Here is a 19,807-nt window from a genome sequence, read left to right on the forward strand (position 1 = left end):
GGAAGGCTAAAGCCAAGAAGGAGCCAAAACTTGTTGGAAAAAAAGACTAAAGACAAGCAAAATATTTTTTAAAGAATGATGTTTGGAACAAGAAGTATATAGAGGGTGTAGGCTTGCTGTTTGGGAAATTTAGTGCAATATTTGCAGATGAGAAAGACCAAGGGAAAATATATAATAAAGATAGTGGATCAATCACTTATAAAGCAAGCATGAAAGTTAAAAGATGAAAGTAGCAAAATTAACTAAAATTACAATAATTAGTTAAGGGATGCATGAAATAAAAAGATGTAAAATATGTCATCTAAAGTATAAAATGTGGAGGGGGTAAAATGATGGAATGTGTTCCATCACATTTTTGGAATGTGTTCAAATTTAAGTTGCTACCAGCTTAAAACAGATGAATAATTACATAGAATGATATATGTGAACCACGCAGTAACCACAAGGAAAAAACTTATAGTAGGTACACACAAAAAATGAGAAAGGATTCTAAACATAATGTTAAAGAAAATCACAAAAACACAAGGGAAGAGAAAAAGAGAAGAAGAAAGGGACAAAGAAGAGCTACAAAACAGCCAGAAAACAATTAACAGAATGACAATAAGCACATATCTATCAATAATTACTTTAAATGTAAATGGACTAAATTCACCAATCAAAATACATAGAGTGGCTAAATGGGTAAGGAACAAGACCAATCTATATGCTGCCTCCAAGAGACTCACTTCAGAAGAAAAGACACACACAGTCTGAAAGTGAAGGGGTGAAAAAAGATATTCCATGCGAATGGAAAGATGGAGTAGCTATACTCGTATCAGACAAAATAGACATTAAAAAAAGACTTAATGGGCTTCCGTGGTGGCGCAGTGGTTGAGAGTCTGCCTGCTGATGCAGGGGACACGGGTTTGTGCCCCAGTCTGGGAAGATGCCACGTTCCGTGGAGCGGCTAGGCCCGTGAGCCATGGCCGCTGAGCCTGTGTGTCTGGAGCCTGTTCTCCGCAACGGGAGAGACCACAACAGTGAGAGGCCCACATACCGCAAAAAAAAAAAAAAAAAAAAAAAAAAAAGACTTAATGATAAAGGGGTTAATCCAGAAAGAAGATATAACATTTACAAATGTATATGCACCTAACAGAGGAGCACCAAGATAGATAAAGCAAATGTCAATGGATTTAAAGGGAGAAATTGAAAGCAATAAATAACAGTTGCAGACTTTAACACCCCACTTACACCAAATGGATAGCTCATCCACATAGAAAATCAATAATGAAATATGGAATTTAAATGACACATTAAATCAGATTGACTTTATACATATGCATGCACACACACATGCACACATACACACACCCATGACATTCTATCCAAAAGCAGCAGAATGCACATTCTTCTCAACTGTACATGCAACATTCTCCAAGGTAAACCACATGTTAGGTCACAAAATGAGTCTCAATAAATTCAAGAAGATTTAAATCATATCAAGTATTTTCTCTGACTACAGTGGTATTAAACTAGAAATCAGTCACAAGAAAAAACAAGAAAAACCACAAAAATGTGGAGATTAAACAACATTTTACTGAATAACTAATGGGTCATTGAAGAAATCAAAGGAGAAATTAATCTCCTAAAAAACTTAGAGATAAATAAAAGAAAACCTAGAGATAAATGAAAATAGAAATATAGCATACCAAAATCTAAGTGATGCAGCAAAAGTGGTTCTAGGAGGGAAGTTCATAGCAGTACAGGCCTACCTCAAGAAACAAGAAAAATCCCAAATAACAATCTAACTTTACACCTAAAGGAACTAGAAAATGAAGAACAAATGAAGCTCAAAATTAGTAGAATTGACATATATACACTACCAAATGTAAACTAGATAGCTAGTGGGAAGCAGCTGCATAGAACAGGGAGATCAGCTCGGTGCTTTGTGACCACCTAGAGGGGTGAGATAGGGAGTGTGGGAGGGAGACGTAAGAGGGAGGGGATATGGGGATATATGTATACATATAGCTGATTCACTTTGTTATGCAGCAGCAACTAACACAACAGTGTAAAGCAATTATACCTCAATAAAGATGTTAAAAAAATAAAAGATCGAGTGGAAATAAGTGAAATAGAGACTAAGAAAACAAGAGAAGATAATCAGTGAAAGTAAGAGCTGGTTCTTTGAAAAGATAAACAAAATTTACAAACCTTTAGCTATATCGAGAGGGAGAGAGAGAAAGAGAGAGAGAGAGAGAGAGAGAGAGGGAGAGAGAGAGAGAGAGAGAAGGTAAGGGAAGAGAAAAGGCAAGAGAAGACTCAAATAAAATCAGAAATTAAAAAGAAGATACAACTGATACCACAGAAATGCAAAGGATCATAAGAGAGTACTATGAATTATATGTCAACAAATTGTACAACCCAGAAGTAGATAAATTCCTAGAAACATACAATCTTCCAATACTGAATCATGAAGAAATAAAAAATCTGAATATACTGATTACTAGTAAGGATGTTGAAACAGTAATTAAAAATCTCCCAAACAAAAGCCCAGGACCAGATAGATTTACTGGAGAATTCTACAAAACATTCAAAGAACATTTAATCCTTCTCAAACACTTCAAAAAAATTTAAAAGGAGAGAAACCTTGTGCACTGAAAACTATGACACTGATGAGAGAAACTGAAGAAGACACAAATAAATGGAAGGATAATCTGTGTTCATGGATTGGAAGAATTAATATTGTTAAAATGTCCATACTACCCAAAGCAATCTACAGACTCAATGCAATCCCTATCAAAATTCCAATGACATATTTAACAGAAATAGAACAAATAATTCTAAAATTTGTATGGAACCTCAAAAGATCCTGAATAGTCAAAACAATCTTGAGAAAGGAGAACAAAGCTGGAGGCATCATGCTCCTGATTTCAAACTATACAACAAACTATAGTAATCAAAACAGTATGCTACTGGCACAAAACCAGACACACAGAACAACTGAGAGCCCAGAAATAAACCTATGCACATATGGTCAATTAATTTACAAAAAAGGAGCAAAAGACATACAATGGAGAGAGGATATTCTCTTCAATAAATGGAGGTGGGAACACTGTACAGCCACATGCAAAAGAATGAAAATAGACCACTATCTTTCACCACACACAAAAATTAACTCAAAATGGATTAAATACTTGAATGCAAGTCCTGAAACCATTAAACTCTTAGAAGAAAACATAGGTGGTAACCTCATTTACAATGGTCATAGTGATGTTTTTGTGGATATGACTCCAAAGGCAAGGGAAACAAAAGCAAAAATAAACAAGTGGGACTACATCAAACTAAAAAGCTTCTGCACAGCAAAGGAAACCATCATCAAAGCAAAAGGGCAACCTACAGAATGGGAGAAAACATTTGCAAACCCTATATCCTATAAGGGATTAATATCCAAAATATAATGAACTCATACAACTCAGGAACAACAAAAAGCCAATTAAAAAAGGCAGAGTATTTGAATAGACATTTTTCCAAAGAACACACACAGATGGCCAACAGACACATGAAGATGTTCAACATCACTAATTATTAGTGAAATGCTAGTCAAAACCCAGTGAGTTATCACCTCACACATATTAGAATGGTTATTATCAAAAAGACAAGAAATAACAAATGTTGGAGAGGATGTGGAGAAAAGAGAACCGTTGTACACTGTTGGTGAGACTGTAAATTGTGCAGCCACTATGGGGAACAGTACAGAGATTCCTCAAAAACTTAAGAAAAAAAACTATCATATGACCCAGCTATTCTACTTTTGGGTATTCAAAGGACATGAAAACACTAATTTGAAAAGATATACGCACCTCTATGTTTATTGCAGCATTGTTTACAATTGCCAAGATAGAGAAACAACCTAAGTGTCTGTTAATAAATGAATTGGTAAAGAAGATGCGGTATATATATATAATGGAATACTACTTAGCCATAAAAAGAATTAAATTCTGCCACTGTGACGACGTGGATGGACTTTGAAGGTATTAGTGTTTACCAGAGGGGAAGGGGGTTGGGTGGGTGAAACAGGTGAAAGGGTCAACTGTAAGGTGACTGATGGTAACTAGACTTGTGGTGATGATCACTTCGTAGTATATACAGATGTTGAATTTTAATGCCGCACACCTGAAACTAATATAATAAAAAAGAGGTTAATCCCAGGGAGACAAGTTGAATTGGAAGGTGAAGGGTATGGGAAGGTTTTCACTTTACATATTTCTATATTCTTTAATTTTTTTTTTTACAAGAATGTGTTTTATATATTACTTAACTGAAAGAAACATTTAAAAATACATTTTAGGGACTTCCCTGGTGGCGCAGTGGTTAAGAATCCTCCTGCCAATGTGGGGACACAGGTTCGAGCCCTGGTCCAGGAAGATCCCACATGCTGTGGAGCAACTAAGCCCATGCGCCACAACTACTGAGTCCGCGCACCTAGAATCCGCGCTGCGCAACAAGAGAAGCCACCGCAATAAGCCCACGCACCACAACGAAGAGCAGCTCTTACTCGCCACATCTAGAGAAAGCCCACATGCAGCGAAGAAGACCCAGCGCAGCCAAAAATAAACAAACAAACAAATAAATAAATACACTTTAAAAATTGATCAGGCAAAGCAGAATGAGTTTAATGGTTCGATTTTAAAATACTGAAATAAACTCATTCTTAGTTTAAAAAAACAACAAAGGAAGAATATATTGTCTGAGTGTTGCTTCTGTGTCCTCCAACAAGAGAACGCTTTTCAAGCTCCATAGAGCCCGACAATACACAGAGGAGAAGGAAAGATAAGAGAAATGGTACAGGCTCCAAATACTTACCTGTCAGGGTTGTGCTTGCTGAAAAATTGTTAATTAACTTGGTGCAAAAGATGAAGCATGGCGAGGAGATGAAAGAGGCCTTTACACAAAGGGATTTGAGTACTTATTTTAGAAGATTCTCTTTATGTGGACTATCCTCTCCTAGCACTCTGAGGAATATCTGCCAAGCTTAATGGGTGTTCTTGCCCTCCCAACTGCAAACCCTCTTAATGCCAGATTACAGAGAAAGGGCATAACAGAGTTAAAACTGCACCTTACGATCAAGGTCAAAAGTCCTGCCAACTTCCCATTCTCAAAGGTAGGAGCAGAAACAGTGGGAGAGCGATAGGAGGTCCTCTGGTTCTGGGGGCAGGGGAGGGGGCTACCATGTCATTCTTTGCTAAGCTGACACCTGTTCTCAGCAGGTGACTTAATCACTAATCCCTTAAAATAGCAGCGTGTTCCCTAAGCATTCTGGGTTCCCAGTAAAAAAAAAGGCTCTTCAATGATTTGTTTTAAAGAGCCATACATAGTCATAGTATGAAATTTGGGGAAACATTTTGGAAAACACACAGAATTAAAAAACCAGATTTGACCTCATTTTCTAGAAATAGACTCTGTTAATACTTTCTTTTTATAATGTTTATTATTTTTCTCTGATAATAGTGGGGCATACATAGGATTCAAATTTGGAATATAGAGAAAAGCTTACAGAATAAAATAAAATTGCCTGTAATTCCACTATTACTGATATTTTGATCTTTTTCCTTCCAGTCTTTTTTCTTTACACACACACACACACACACACGTAAATTTTAAATAAAATATAAATCATATAGTATATGTAGTTTTGTATCCTATTTTTTGTACTTAATGTTATATCATGAACATTTTCTTTATCATTAAGTGCTATTCAAGAACATGATTATAATTGGTCATCTGCTATTTTACTAGATGAATTAGCCACAGTTCATCTAACCATTAGACTGGAGTGTTGGAATCTGGCTTCTTTCTACTTCTTTACCATTTGAAAACAATGCCATTATAAGCATCCTTACATGGAAATCTTCACTTAGGATCAGTTTCTAAAGGTTGAATTTCTAGGTCAAAGACCATGGATGTTTTTAAGGCTTTCAATACATATTGCAGCCTTGTCCTTCAGGAAGGCTGTGTCCTTTCACACTCCCCCAATGGGCAAGCCAGTGCCCATTTCTTGTCAACTGCTATTAGATTTGTAGTTTCTGTCTGAGAGACCTCCCTGCTTTGTGCAATCCCATCGCACCACTGCCATCTTGTGTTCTCCCTCTGTGGCTTTTCTAGGAGAGAGGAAACGTCTGGTCCCTGGACTATTTGAAACGTTCTCCCTACATTCCTCTGAAGATCTTCACTGCTCCGTAGTTGTTTCTAAGTTTGTTTTGAGGTGATATGGGTCCCCCTTGTTTGACCAGCTGAGTAACCCTGTCCTGCACTCAGCTCACACCTTGTCTCCTCTGCAAAGCTTCCTCTGACGTTCCAGGCTGGTTTAAGAACCTCTCCTTGTTACTCCCTTCAGTCCTTTCCCTGTCAAAGTTCTTGTCACATTGTACTGTGTGCTCTGCTGCCTCCCCTCCAGAAGTAAGCTCCCTGAGGGTATGGGCGTGTGCCTTTTCCCACTGTATCTTCAGTGCCTGATGCTGTACCTCGCAAATGTGGACATTCCATAGATGCTGAATACATGCTTACTTTATTTTAAAAATTCTTGAATGTTCACCTCTATTTCCATACCGTGTATACTATCCTATTCCTAAACATTTACTGAGAGATTTTCTGATTACATAAGCATCTTGTAGTTCTATTTATTTATTTAATCTTATTTTTCTAGCTTTATTGAGGTGTAATTGACATGACATTGTGTAAGTTTAAGGTATACAGTATGATGATTTGATACATTTATATATTGTAAAATGATTATCACAATAAGCTTAGTTAACACATCTAACACCTCACATAGATATTATGGTGGGGTTTTTTTGTGGTGAGAACTTTTAAGATTTATTGGGTTGGCCAAAAAGTTCATTTGGTTTCCATAAGCTCTTACACAAAAACCTGAACGAACTTTTCAGTCAACCCAATAAAAAGTGAGATCATACAGTATTTGTCTTTCTCTGTCTGACTTATTTCACTTAGCACTGTGCCCTCAGTTTTCATCCATGTTGTTGCAAATGGCAGCATTTGTTTCTTCCTTATGACAATAATATTCCATTATATACATACCTGTATATACATTTTTTTAATCCATCCATTCATCAATGGGCCTTTAGGTTGCTTCTTTGTCTTGGCTATTGTAAATAGTGCTGCAATGAACATGGGAAAGTAGATATCTCTTTGAAATAGTGATTTCATTTCCTTCTGATATATACCCAGAAGTGGAATTGCTGGATCATATGGTTCTGTTTGTAATTTTTTTGAGGAAACACCATACTGTTTTCCATAGTGGCTGCACCAATTTACATTCCCACCAACAGTGCACAAGAGTTTCCTTTTTGCCACATCTTTACCAACACTTGTTATTGTCTCCTGGATAATAGCCATTCTGAGAGGTGTAAGGTGTTATTATGGTTTTGATTTGCATTTCCCTGACTATTAGTGATGGTGAGTACATTATAATGTGTCTGTTGACTATATATGTTAGGAAAAATGTCTACTCAGGCCCTTTGCACATTTGAAAATTGGATTATGTGAGGGTTTTTTTTTTTTTGCTATCAAGTTGTATGTATTCCTTATATATTTTAGATATTAACCCCTTATCATACATATGATTTGCAAATGTTTATTCCCATTCTGTATATTACTTTTCATTTTGTCAGTTGACCATTTCTTTTGCTGTGTGGAAGCTTTTAGTTTGATGTGGTCCCACTTGTTCATTTTTGCTTTTATTGCTTGTGCTTTAGATGTCATATCCAAAAAATCCTTGCCAAAACCAATGTCGAGGAGTTTTTTCCCTATGTTTTCTTCTAGGAGTTTTATGGTTTCAGGTCTTACATTCAAGTCTTTAATCCATTTTGAGTTAATTTTTGTGTATGGTGCAAGATAATGGTATAGTTTCATTCTTTTGCATGTGGCTGTCTAGTTTTCCCAACTCTATTTATTGTAGAGACTGTCCTTTCTCCACTGAATGTTGTTTGCTCATTTTTTGTAAATTAATTAATCATATGTGCATGGATTTATTTCTGGGCTCTCAATTCTGTTCCATTGGTCTGTGTGTCTTTTTTTGTACTAGTACTATACTGCTTTGATTGTTGTAGCTTTGTAATATAGTTTGAAATCAGGAGATGTGATACCTCCAGCTTTGTTCTTCCTTCTCAAAATTGTTTTGGCTATTTAGGGTCTTTTGGGATTCTATAGGATTTTTAGGATTTTAGGATTGTTTTTTCTATTTCTGTAAAAGATGTCATTGGAATTTTGATAGAGATTGCATTGAATCTATAGATGTGCTTGGGTATCTAGCAGTTCTTAATCATCTTTTGATAACATAGAGTTGACCTTAGGGCACCAAAAAAGGAAGAAGGGAAGGAAAAAGAATTAGGAAAAGAAAGAAGGAGAGGAGATATATAATAGAATATAAAGTTTTTTTTGTGTGAATTGACAGTGGAATCTTTTTATTTATTATTTATTTTAATATTTATTTATTTATTTGGTTGCACCAGGTCTTAGTTGTGGCAGGTGGGCTCCTTAGTTGCAGCACACTGGCTCCTTAGTTGTGGCATGTGAACTCTTAGTTGCAGCTTTCGTGTGGGATCTATTTCCATGACCAGGGATTGAACCTGGGCCCCCTCCATTGGGAGCGTGGAATCTTAACCCCTGCACCACCAGGGAAGTCCCAGAACATAAATTATTATACTTTACATTTCTGTATGATTTTACAGTTTACAGTGTTCTTTCATACGCTTGTGGAAATTCTAAGTCCCCTCCCAGAAAGGTTGGACCTTCATGCTGGATGCTGTGATAGTACACTGTATCTTCCATAGCACCTCTTGCAGTTGTTGGCATATCATTATTAGTGTTCACTAATGTATCCCCAATACCTACCAGAGTGCTTAATGCATTATAGCTGTTTACTAAATATGAACTCTGAGAAAAAGCATTATTATCTCCATTCAAAGACATATCATTAGAGAACTGACATTTCAATCGAGGGAGTTGGATTCCAGGTTTGGTGTTCTTTCCATGTCAGCTAATGTAGTGGACATTTTTCACCCATGGGAAAAAATGGAAAGGGAGAATAATTGAGAGAAAGAAGAGAGGGAAGAGAGAAGGAGAAAATCACAGAGATGGAGAGAAGTGGTTTGAAATTGACACCTGATGATGAAGGGAGGGTAAATGCAGAGCTTTGATGCAATAAGATGTAGCATTTGTGACTCCATCAAGCTTAGTAAACCAAGACTCCACTCAGAACTGAACAGAAGTATTTTTAAAACAAGTCAAAAATGAAAATTCAGTAGTACTTTCCCCCATTACAGCTTTTTATACTCTCAGGCTAATCAGTGATTGAATTTCCACAGCTTTGAGACTGCACCAAGTGGTAGTGGGAGAAAGGGTTCTCCCAGTGATGTCCTCCAGAGAATACATGGACAGGATCAAGCTGCTTCCTCCTGGCTTTATACACCTGAGTGTACAGGTTAGATGAAGTTTTTCTGTAGACAAGGAAATGTGCCCTCTGGAGTGGTACAGATGAAGACCAACAAATGCTATGACATAGATGTCACTACTTTTCATCTGTAGAATTTTTGGAAGGCAGCAGAGCATAGAGGTTAAGAGCATGGGCTGTTCCTCATTTGTAAAGTGGCAATAATAAAAGTACCTAACCTATTGGGATGCTGTGAAGATATAATGGGATAATGCATGTAAAGGGCGTAGAACAGAGACTAGCCCATGGCCAGCACTTAATAAATGTTGACTATCTTTTTTAAGATTGTCTTTCAATTGCAGACATGGAATAAAATGTCTGCAGTTCTTTTCAGTAAGCAATGAGCATTGGGCCATTTTCCATTGCCTGGGATCCTCTAAGAATTCCTAGGCACCTGAAAGCACACGCAAGAACCTACCTTATGGTATGTTCTAGGACTAGGGTAAGCTAGTCCTAGAAAATTCAGCAATTGGAGTTCAGTACTTTCTTAGACACACTAATTACAAATGATCTAAGCCAGAGCCAGTAAGTAGATTCTTTGGCCAGCATGTTATCCATTTGGTGGTATCTATCTATCTATCTATCTATCTATCTATCTGAATTTCAACACTTTTAGTCAGGGCATGTACTATGCAATCTATTGACACATTTGTTACTTGCTGGAGCAGACAGATGCCCCTATTCTAGATTCAACTCACCAACAATTTCACCTAATACTGGCATTTATTTGTCATTAGTAAATTTTTTTGCTACGGTGGGCTACATGCTCCTCTGCAACTCTTCTCTTACCCTAGGTCCCCATTGAATACCTAATACTGTCTGAGCTTCTCACCAGTGCTTACCAGGTCCTCCATGACCTGGCCCATGATCACACTTCCATCTTCCTCTCTTGCCCCTGCCCACTCTTCCATCTATTCTAGCCTCAAAACTTTAAGTTCCAGCCATAGGAGCTAGGGTGGTTCATGGCACTCTTTATGCATATAGTCACCTTCTTTGCTAATATTGTCTCTTCTCACATCACCTGCCTAATACCTCCTAATATTTTGGGACTTAGTTCAGGCCTTACATCCTTTTGGAATCTTTTCTGATCTCCTTGTGCTGGATCAGATTCTCCCTTCAAATCATCAAATATCTATCCTAGTCCTTATGTATTGTGTCATAATTTATGTACTGTGTTTTCACCCTTATACCTCCTTGACAATAGAAATTATGTCTTATCCACTTTCCAATGCCCACAGTAACTGATATATACTAGGCCCTCAATAAGCGTTGAATGAATTCCTGGATAATTATGACTAAAGATAAAAAACAAGCAACAAAAAACATGAGAAATTTATGAGACACTATTAAGAAGGCAGACAAAACCAAAAGGCAGAATTAAATATACTTTCTAGAAATGACATTATAGTTATTAAAATAAAAAACCTAACAGATGGAATAAACAGTAAATCAGACAGACTCAAAGGGAAATTGATGAACTGAATTGCAGCACAGAGAAGCTAAGACATAGAAAACATGAAAGAGCGCTTAAGACACACACAGACATATATACACACTCGTGTGCACACAACAAGAAAGACTAAAGTAAAATGAATTGTAGAAAAAGAATATTTATTTATTTATTTATTTATTAAATTAAAAAAAAATTTTTTTTGGTGGTACACAGGCCTCTCACTGTTGTGGCCTCTCCCTCTGCAGAGCACAGGCTCCAGATGCGCAGGCCCAGCGGCCATGGTTCATGGGTCCAGCCACTCCGCGGTATGTGGGATCTTCCTGGACTGGGGCACGAACCCGTGTCCCCTGAATCGGCAGGCGGACTCTCAACCACTGCGCCACCAGGGAAGCCCAGAAAAAGAATATTTGAAGAGAATGGCTGACAATTTTCTAGTGTTGATAAAAGACAGGAATTCTCTTATTCAGGAATCATGAGTCTTGACAAGATAAAGAAAAAGAAAAATCCACACCTAGACATATGAAAATGAAAAACATTAGAGAGGAAAATGTCATAAATGCAGAAAGTAGACTTCACCTACAGAGAAGTGATAATTAGAATGACAGCAGACTTCTCAACCATTACAATGGAAACTAGAACACAATGGTAGACTAACAGTTAACATGGCACAGGATTAAGTAACCAAGTACAGATCTGAGAGCCTGGGGCTATATTTAGATGCAGAAAGTGGTATGGTTATGGCTTCATCCGTAACTTAGAGGAAGTTCTTAACTGGGCTCACATTTGGGGGAAAGAAGCAGATTATTATATCCACATCCAAGGACTCCCTCTCTGAACTCAGAGGCAGCTTAGGGTATGAACTAGAAATTGCATCCATCTAATGTGCTGCTTATAAGGCAGAATGGGCCACCAGCAGGATGGTGGCAGTAATTTTGCCTCTCTCCTGGAGTTTCAGGGCCCCAGTATGGGTGAGATGGAACCTAATGTTTGGCTGTTAGGAGATGGCCTCACACTTGCTTCCTTTAAGGAAAACAGGGAAATCTTATGATTGCTTATCTCCAGGCATACTGTCCTCTCTATAGTCCAGAGCCAAGCCCCTCTGCTGGAGATCACCTTATGTTAATTCCGGTGTGACTCCAAATCCTCTCATTTTCCTCATGAACCATGATGTGCAAGAAGTTATGAAACATTACCCAAGCCAAGTCTCTTTTAGGGAAGGAGGATTATATGAATATGGATATATCTCTGCCTGGGAAATTTCCCATTACCTAGTCCTAAGATTTATTAGAAGGGGCTGATAAATCCAGGCAAGTTCAGTTGGCAGCACCCCACAGGTACAAGAGAGTAATGGCTCTCAACTCTGTTAGACTGGTGATTCCTAACATCTAATGTGAAGTCTCTCCTGGTAGGCACATTAAGACAGTTTCCTGGACCCTTTCCCCAGAGATTGTAATTCAGTAGATTGGAGTGGGGCTCCCGGCTGATGCAGTGCCGCTGGTCTGAGGATCCGACTTGGAAATTACCATAAAAAAAGATGGGAAAAAAAGTGGCACCTGGGGGTGGTGGTGGAGGGAGGGAGGTACTGAACTGCCAGAGTCCCTACAGCATGTATTTGTATATGAGAGAGGCTTTTCTTTTTTCGGGGGCGGGAGTGGGTGAATCTATGAAAATTCCCAACTTTTACTCTCCCTTCCCACATAAAGATTGTTCTGGCTTTGCATCCTGCTTCTTGCTATCCCCTGCACAATGAGGGGACTAGTTCCTTAGAGTTTAGAGGGGCAGAAATTGGAGACCAGGGGATGAAGAGAGAGCTGGAGAGGGAAAGGTTGGAGAGACAGGAGGCTCAGGGCTCAGTGATGGAGGACGAGTTTTCTAGGCAGTTTTGAGGAGAGATGTGGGAGTAGCTGTGGGGAATGAGGGAAGTGGATGAGAGAAGAAAGGAATTTCTTTGAGTTCCATAGTCCTCAGAGTGCCAGAGTGTGATCTGAGGCAGGTATTTAAGAAATGCAGGAAATAAGTTATTTTGAAGTTACCTTTTGATTGTTGGATGGCATGTCTTAGGGTGTGACACTGCTCTGAGTCTTTGGCTTCACTAGGGTTACAATAGCATGATAGTTCTGATGCATCACATTTGCGACACTGGGGGGCCCAGGTGGGACCATCCAGTCCCTCATCCTCATTAAGACCCTCCATGTTTCTCACTGGACCAGCTGTTGCAATGGTTTCCTCTTGTTACCCCACCTTGAGGCCCTCTTCCCTCTTCCTCCACACACAGCCATTAGGCTAATCAGCCTAAACTGGAATTCTGATAACAAGAGCTAGCATTCAGTGGCTTCTGCCATAGAGCCCTTGGTCCCCTGGAACCTCAGATTCCCTAGTGATATAGGCTCTCATGTTCCCTCCAAGCCTCTTTTAGTGGAAGGATTGTTAAATGTTCCATCGACTATAGATTTTAACCAAAATATCTTGCAAGGCATTCAAGGCTTCATAGTCCTTGTTTCAACCCATGCTTCTAGTGTTCTTTCCAGCCACATGTACCTTATACTCCACACCTCTGTTCCTTGGACATTTACTTACAGTTTCCCATCTCCATGCCTTTGTACATGCAGTTCCTGCCACCTGGAATGATCTCCTTACCACTTCTGTCTAATAAGATCAACCCATGTTTCAAGGCCAGCTCAAATGCCTCCCCTTTAGGAAACTTCTATGGTCATCTCTACTCATCCCTCCCACTATGGAACTTTATGTGTACTTCCCTGTACTACAAACTCTACCGATACTGTAGTTGTCTTAATCTTATCTGTCTTTCAAGACCTGTGCTGTCCAATATGGTAGCCACTAGCCACTTGTGGCTATTTAAATTAATTAAAATGAAATAAAATTTAAAATTTAGTTCCCCACATTTCAAGTGCCCAATATCCCATGTAGCTAGTAACCACTGTATTGGGCAATATGGATAGAGAATATTTCCACTATTGCAGAAAGTTCTAGTGGACAACACTGGGACCATATATCATTCACTCCCTCTTATATTTGTTTGTTTATTTATTTATTATTAGGTTTTTTGGATGTGGACCACCTTTAAAGTCTTTATTAAATTTGTTACAATATTGCTCCTGTTTTATGTTTTTGGTTTTTTGGCCACGAGGCATATGGCACCGTAGTTTCCGGACCAGGGATCAAACCTGTACCCCCTGCATTGGAAGGCAAAGTCTTAACCGCAGGACCACCAGGGATGTCCCTCTCTTATACTTATTGAATAAAAGTCAGTTACATTGAATCAACTAGAATTTTACTGGTTATTTTGTCTTGATTTCTCACCCAGAACTGGAGCTTTATATTTTCAGCTTCTAAAAATGGCATGTGGTACTACCTGTTCCTTGCTGTCTTTTTTAAGGATGGTCTATGTTCTCTCTTTTTTTAAAAAATAAATTTATTTATTTATTTAATTTGGCTGCATTGGGTCTTCATTGCTGTGCGTGGCCTTTCTCTAGTTGTGGCAAGCATGGGCTACTCTTCACTGCGGTGCGCAGGCTTCTCATTGCGGTGGCTTCTCTTGTTGCGAAGCACAAGCTCTAGGCACATGGGCTTCAGTAGTTGTGGCATGCAGGCTCAGTAGCTGTGGCTCATGGGCTCTAGAGTGCAGGCTCAGTAGTTGTGGTGCACGGGCTTAGTTGTTCTGCGGCATGTGGGATCTTCCCAGACCAAGGCTCAAACCCATATCCCCTGCATTGGCAGGCTGATTCTTAACCACTGTGCCACCAAGGAAGTCCCTATGTTCTCTTGAGATGAAGCCTTGTCTCCTCTTTCTGTGGGTTGCCTTCATTACAAGGCCTTTCCAAGAGTTGTTTGGTGCACCATCGTCCTCGAGGTATGTCCCAGTTCACTTCCTGTGGCTTACCCGTTGAACCAGTATTCTTTAGTAATGAGGCCTCTGCCTTGGAAGAAAGAGCAGAGGCCTGTAACCCTCATTGTTACACTGCCACTAGAGAGAGTCTGCCTGTCCTTCTAGATAGACCCTCATGCCTGCAGGGGGCAAACGACACAGACACAAGGACACCTATGACAATTAGCAATGGCATTTGGCTTTCTCATTACCTTCTTGGCAAAATCAGTTGTCTGTAGAATAGGCTTCTGGGAAGAAACCACAAGGCCAGAATGACCACAAGAGGGCACCAGTGCACCTTCAACAGCCTTTACCTCCAAAAACCCTGGGAAGGTTTCCCGGTGCAAGGGTAGGGTAGAATGAATACACATTGGATTCGAAAGGAATAGAAAAAGAAAAAAGAAAAAAATTTCATCATATTGTTATGTCTAACTGGAAGGCCTGCTTACCAGGCTTTTATTTATGCATCCAGAACCTCCTTAAATGTAGGAATAACAGGAACATTATACAATAATAGCCAGACAAGGGATTAGATTGAAAAATATTCTAAATAGGGATGAGAATAGGTCAGTAGAGTTTAAAACAGAATAAACCTCACTTCGAAGCAAGGTAGCTATGGAAACATTACCAAAATCATTCTGTTACTTCATGGCTGCAGTGGTTTCTGCAGCCAGGAAATGCTGTCAAGGGAGGGCAGAATATTATTTTCTTATAAATAATACAACATAGGATCCTATATGGAAAGTTGCAAGAAATTAGATTTCAGAGGTAGAGATGTTTCAACAAAAATACCCAACAGCTTTAATTTGGTTTCTGATAAATTGGCTCTGGGTTTGCAGTTGTTAAGTTTTTCTCTATTTCTGTTTTCTGTTGCAGGAGGAAAGGGAGCCTGTGAGAGGATATATTTCTATGTCTCTGGATATATTATATATACACATATGCGTGCACATTTAGCATGGCTGTTAGAGTCACCTGTTCATCCCTGGTGTGACCCATGTGAGGGCAGGTGACCTATATTTAGCCCTTAGACAAGGGGCTTACTTTCTTGTAGGGCGTGGAGCCATGCTGCCTGAGGCCACAGGGTCCTGCCACTGACTCTCTGAGACCTTAGACCAACCGCCCATGCCCTTGAGCTTCCCAGCAAACCCCAATGAGCACATAAAGGACATTATACACAGCTGTGCCCTGACTATGCTGATCATGTAGGTGGAGGTGTGGGTAAACAAAGTAGGTTGGTATAAGAGGGGTAGATGTTTGGTAAGTTAAGTAAATGTGGTACTTGCCCTGGAGATATGGTAAATGTCATGCAGGAAGGTGCTCAGGGCTAAGAGTGAAATTTTGATGCTATTATGAGGTCACGTCCCCATTCTGGCCTGACATGCACCCCTTATCCCCACAGAGTTTCAAGGGAGCTGTATTCGCAAAGAACAATAACAAATTGGGACTCAAATACCCAATAACGGCAATGCAACATGCTTTGGTAAGAGACCAAGTTGTTCATGTGCTTGAGGTCTCAAGACTAAGAAGTGGGCTCTCCTAGCTCCCCCTGAACCTAAATATTGGTTTGTTACTTATGGACACATAGAGAAAGGAATTCAGAGAGGTGGGGGTGGGTAGCATCACACAGAGGAAGCCATGGCTTAACTGTAGGTGTGGGGAGAGAAGAGAGGAAAAGAGCAGAGTAGCCCTGACTATTATTTAAAAAGAAAGTGTCCCATTCAATATCATGAGGGTGGAGGTGGGTAGGAATTTTGTACAGTCAAACTTTTCCCAGGACAAGAGATGTTAGGTTCCTCCTTTTCCAGAGAAGTGAGTTTAACACTTTAGTGAGCATCAAAATCACCTAGGGGGCAAACACACGTTGCTGGGCTCCACCTCAGTTTCTGCTTCAGAAGGGCTATAGTGAGGCCAAGGAATCTGCTGACAAATTACTGAGGATGCTGATGTCACTGGTTCAGGGACCATACTTTTTGAATCACAGCTCTAGAACACTGTAAGTGGTTTAGGTCAAGTATCAACAATGTAGGAGTGACATGGATCTAATTCTGTCCCTGAAACAGAAAACTAGTTGAGGGCTCATTACTTAAAGAAAAACTTATAATTCACACAACACACAATTCCTCCAATTGAACATGTGTAACTTAATAGGTTTTGGTATATTCACAGAGTTGTGTAACTTTCATCACCCCAAAAGGAACCCCATACCTATTAGAAATCATTCCCCTTTCCTCCCAACTCCTTGAGCCATAGGCCACCACTTAATATTTTCTTCTGGACACTTCATGTAAATGGAATCATACAATATGTTGTCTTTTGTGACTGGCTTCTTTCACTTAGCATAATGTTTTCAAAGTTCATCCATGTTGTAGCATGTACCAGTACTCCATTTCTTTATATTGCCTAATAATATTTAATTATATGTGTGTATACCAAATTTGATTTATCCATTCATTAGCTGATGGACATTTGTGTTGTTTCTACTTTTTGGCTATTATGATTAATGCCATCATGAACATTCATGTACAAATTTTTGTGTGGATAAATAATTTTATCTTTCTTGGGTATATACTTAGGAATGGATTTGCTGGGTTATATGATAACCCTATATTTAGCATTTTGAGGAATTGCCAAATTGTTTTCCAAAGTGGCTGAAATTTTACATTTTACATTCCCGTCAGCAGTGAGGGTTCAATTTCTCCACATCCTCACTAACTCTTGTCTTTTGATTAAAGCCATTCTAGTGGGCCTTAAGTGGTAGCTTATGTTATTTTCATTTGTATTTCCATGATGGCTAATGATGTTGAGCATCTTTTCATGTGCTTATCGGCTATTTGTATATCTTCTCTGGACATATGTCTATTTTGATCCTTTAACCATTTTAAATTAGGTTATTAGTCTTTTTATTGTTGAGTTGTAAGAGTTCTTTATATTATATAGTATATAAAATCCTTTATCAGAGATACGACTCAAAAACATTTCTCACCCTATGTGTGTGTTGTCTTTTCATTGTCCTAATGATGCCTTTTTAAGAACAAGGGTTTTTAAAATTTTTGATGATGTCCAGTGTATCCGTTTTTTCTTCTATCACTTATGCTTTTGATGTTATATCTAAGAAAGCATTCACAGCCTAATCCAATGTCATGAAGATTTATTTCTATGTTTTCTTCTAAGAGTTTTATAGTTTTAGCTCTTACATTTATGCCTATGATCAATTTGGAGTTAATTTTTGTGTATGGTGTAAGGAAGGGGTCCAACTTCATTCTTTTGCATGTGGGTATCCAGTTGTCACCCATTTAAAATATGGTAAATAAAAAAAAACTAGAACAACAAAAGAGCTCCTTTTTTTGTGGGAACTTTTGAATATTGATGTGGTTTGAACAGTATTTATTTTTGTGGCTTTGCTCATACCTGATCAAGTACCTTTATTCCTCCAATAAATACTTTCAGAGCATCTACTTTTTGCCAAGCATGTCTAAGTTCCTGGTGATACAGCAACAAATAAAGCAAAGATCTTGCCTACATGTAGCTTACAAAAGCTACAGCATAAGCAAAATAAATGAATAAATATATAGTATACTGCAGTAGTGATAAGCATTATGAAAAAGCAGAGTGGAAGGATAGAAGTGTTGTGAGGGCTGGGAAAAGAATGTTATTTTACATTGAGTAGGAAAGTCAGGGAATGCCTCTCCAAAGTGGCCACATTTTTTCAGTGACCTGAATTACATAAGGAGGCAAGCCATGTAAATATCTGGAAGACGTGTTTCAGGCAGGGGAAGAGAAAATGCAAATGTCATGGAGTGAGAGTGTGCTTGGATTCTTCTAGGAAGAGTAAGTAAGGCAGTGAGGCTAGAGTGTGACACATGAGGGGAAGGTGTGTGGAAAATGATGTTGGAGAGGTAGTCATGGGAAAACCAGACTTCCCCAAATTTCTGATCTTTTGCCTGAGAATGCATTTTTCCCTACAATATTTGCATTGGCCTTGAACAAAAATCAATACCATTCTTTCTTCCCCAATGAATCTAGTACCTGCCTCAAAACTTTTAGCAAAAAAATTAAGAATAGGGCCTTCCCTGATGGTGCAGCAGATTAGACTCTGCACTCATTCTTTCTCCAATGAATCTAGTACCTGCCTCAAAACTTTTAGCAAAAAAATTAAGAATAGGGCCTTCCCTGATGGTGCAGCAGATTAGACTCTGCACTCCCAATGCAGGGGACCCAGGTCTGATCTCTGCTCAGGGAACTAAATCCCACATACATGCCACAACTAAGAGTTTACATGCTACAACTAAGGAGCCTGTGTGCTGCAACTAAGGAGTCTGCCTGCCGCACTAAGGAGCTGACGAGCTGCAACTAAGGAGCCCTGGAGCCGCAACTGAGGACCCTGAGAACTGCAACTAAGACCCGGTGCAAATAAATAAAAAAATAAATATTAAAAAAAATTAAGAATAAAGAATACAAATAATTGTATGAACATAATTCTAAGGCATAGATTTCCTTGGAAATAAATAAACAAACAAACATCAAAATAATTCAAAAGAAAAATGTAATTGAAATAAAGAAACTTTCATAGTCCTTCTTTGTTTTCCAATGTGATTTCCATTAATCAAACCTTCCCCTTTTCTTTGTTTAAGGTCCATGACCAGGTCTGCAGGCTGCCCCAAAAATCTCTCCTCTACAACTGGGTAATAGGAAGCTGCCCAGACAGGGACTGCAATTCCCATACCCTCTTGCAGTAGTTTGGGCCATGTGATCAGTTCTCAGCAGTGGAATATGAGTGGAAGTGATGTGAACCGCTTCTAAGCTGTGGCCTTTAAGAGACAGGTGAAACTTCTCTAGGTTCTTTCCCTTTACACCAGCTGGATGCAGAGGTTGCAGAGAATGATGGGGCTCTAGAGGATGGTGTAGCCACAAACTGGAAGGGGCCTGGATTCCCTGAGTCATTATGTGATGAAGAGCTTCCTGCTTAGAACTGGCAAAC

This window comes from Lipotes vexillifer, unplaced genomic scaffold, assembly GCF_000442215.2.
Source record: "Lipotes vexillifer unplaced genomic scaffold, Lipotes_vexillifer_v1.1 scaffold86, whole genome shotgun sequence".
Taxonomy (NCBI): domain Eukaryota; kingdom Metazoa; phylum Chordata; class Mammalia; order Artiodactyla; family Lipotidae; genus Lipotes; species Lipotes vexillifer.